The following is a 2,969-nucleotide window of genomic DNA, read 5'->3' on the forward strand; positions in this document are numbered from 1 at the left end:
TATAATACATATCTTGATATACTTCTTGATTTTCATTACTATAAAATTGAGTATAATAGTAATCCTTGAATTTACAAGTATACTCTTTAATTTTACACATATCACAAATTGTTAGATTGATTAACTTAACTCTTGCATTATCTTTTTCTCGTATTGCTTCTTCTTCATAATTTATTAACCAATTTTCTCCTAAGAATTCATCCGCAATATATTCTACTAATCTTTCTATTCCTAATTTATCCGACTTTATTATTTCTGTTTGTACATTTCTTTTTATTAATGATTTTGTATCACCAGTAATTCCTTCCCACCAATTTCTAACATTTCCTTCAAAAGATGCAATTAAAAATTCTATTCTCCTTTCGGTATTTTCCCATGTATCATCTTTATTATATAAAAAGAATAATATCATTGAATCTGCCCAAGTTATTAAAGCTTTCTTAGTATCTATTTTGCAATCTAAGTCTAATTTTGTTCCTCCATGGTTAACAGGCTTATCATAATTATTATTTAATTCAAATCTATTACTATATTTATTTCCTTTGGACGGTTGTTTATCTCTTATTTTATCATAAAATTGCCTATATGGTTTATTATACATTGGAGCATAACTTTCATCTGGATCTATTGATTCTTGTTTAGAGGTTCCTACTGGATTAGGTCCTCCTTCAGTATTCATTAAGATTTGGTATTCATCATCTATACTTTCTAAATTTAGATGATCAAAATTATCTATAAGTAGATCTAATTCTTCATTCATCTTCTCTGTCTTGATTTTCTTCAATTTTTTGTTTACCTAATATTTTCTCTCTAGATTCCTCTTCTTCTATTATTTTAGGTAATATATTTTTCCTAAACTCATCATCCATGCTTCCTGTTTCTATTATTATATTTTTCCTTTCAATATGTTTTTTTCCCTATTCTGGTTATTTCTTTTTCTATAAATTTTTTATCTATTCTATTATTCTTTTCTTCATTTTCTTTTAATTTTCTAACTTCAAGTTTTAATATATTTATATCATTTCTAGCTTCTTTTACTTCATTTTTAATTTCTTGTACATCATTAATTAATGTTCTTATTAAATATTTTAATTCTTCCATATGTTCACTGATTGACATTTTATCTATTTTTTGATTGACAATAATAAAATACTATACACTCAGCATTTTTACACTATTTTATCATTTTATCATATTTTTGTTTTATTTCTTCAGGATTTGTTATCTCTTTTAATTTTTCATAATACCTTGTTTTTTCTTTATACCTTTCTTGTTTTAACTTTAATATCTGTTTTTCTTGAGTTTTAGTCATTTCTCCAGGTATTAATAATTCATCTAAAATTTTATTATTTATTATTCTTATTCTTTCTAACTTCCTTTCTAAAATATTTTTAGTTTTTTCCATTATATTTTTATGATGATTCATATATTTCTCTCTGGTATAATTCATTTTCAAATATTTCGCAAATTATTTCATATGTACGTCTATCTTTGATAAATCCTACAATTAATTTATGTAATATTTGTTCCTTTATTTCTCTAGGCAAATTTCTAGTTATATATAATGTTATTATTTTTAATTTATTAGGGATGGGGTTGTAAAATATATAACATCCCTTTTCTTCAATACATTGATAATAATTATTTATTTTTATAATTTTCATAAAGTAATTTCAGATTGTTATGAAATCTATTTCTCTCTGAATTACTTTTAATATATATATATGCTTATATTCTTCAAATAATATCCTTTTAATTATTTTCTCTTTTAAATCTAAAGGTAGATTTTTAATTACTCTAAAAATTTCTAATATTTCTTTTATATCCTTACTATATGTTCCAACTATATTATCTTCTTCTATATAACCTTCTATGTCAGAACTATATTTTACCTGGTACCTTAGTCTATTTTTATAAGTTTCAATAATTTCTAAAATCATAATTTTATTTTTTATATTTTCTCTCGTGATCTCTATGGCTCTGATACCAACTGTGCGGGTGCTACTATGAGCGAACAAAAATCTAATAATCATGAATCTAAAAATAAAAATTTTTTATATTCCAAAACTCTTTTATATTACTATTAGGTTAAAATAAAATCTTAAGATAAAGACTAATTTATTTTTTATTTGCCTTCTTATAGATCTTTAAGTAATTCTTCAAAGTCTAATAATGTCTGAAAATTTATAATATCAATATCTGTTATCATATCTATATCTGTTCTAAAAGGTATATCATATTTTGAAATATTTTTCTTCCTTTTTTCCAATTTATCTATGATATCTTGTATATCTTTTATAATTATTGTTCTAACAATTCCTTTAGCAAAATTTTCTAATAAGTTTTCTTTGAAGCATTTTAATATTTCTTGTGATGCATATAATTGTTCTTGATATCCTATCTTATCAATTTCTTTTTCAAACTTAATTTCTTTTTTTATTTTTAACAACCTTTTTTATATTATATGGTCCTCTCTTATATTTGGGTTTTTTCTATTTTATAATTAATCATTAATAATTCTCACAAATTTTTAGAAAAATTATATGTTAATTTTTTAAGGACTTAAATAGAAGATTTATATTAGATAAATGATTGTTTTTTAATATTTGTTTAAGGGTATTTTAGGTAATCCAAAATGTTTAGAAAAATCAAAGGCTATTTTGAAAAATCCTTCCTTTATTTAGGTCAATTTGAGGTATTTCCCCATATATACACACATATATGGCTAATTTACAGTACGCTAAAAATATCCTCCGCCGGAGCTCTAGTGGAGGGCTGCACCACGCACTGCTATTCGCTGCCCAGGGAGTTCGATATAGAAAGCTTGAAGTAATTCTCACCACGGTCGGTATCTAAAATTTTCAAATTTTCAGCTTTATATGACTGAATTCCATTAGCTTTGCTATCTGATTCAATTAACAAATAAAAAATATACGAACGGTGACTTTTCTTATTGTCTGTGAGTGAAC

This window comes from Olea europaea, chromosome 11, assembly GCF_002742605.1.
Source record: "Olea europaea var. sylvestris chromosome 11, O_europaea_v1, whole genome shotgun sequence".
Lineage (NCBI taxonomy): Eukaryota > Viridiplantae > Streptophyta > Magnoliopsida > Lamiales > Oleaceae > Olea > Olea europaea.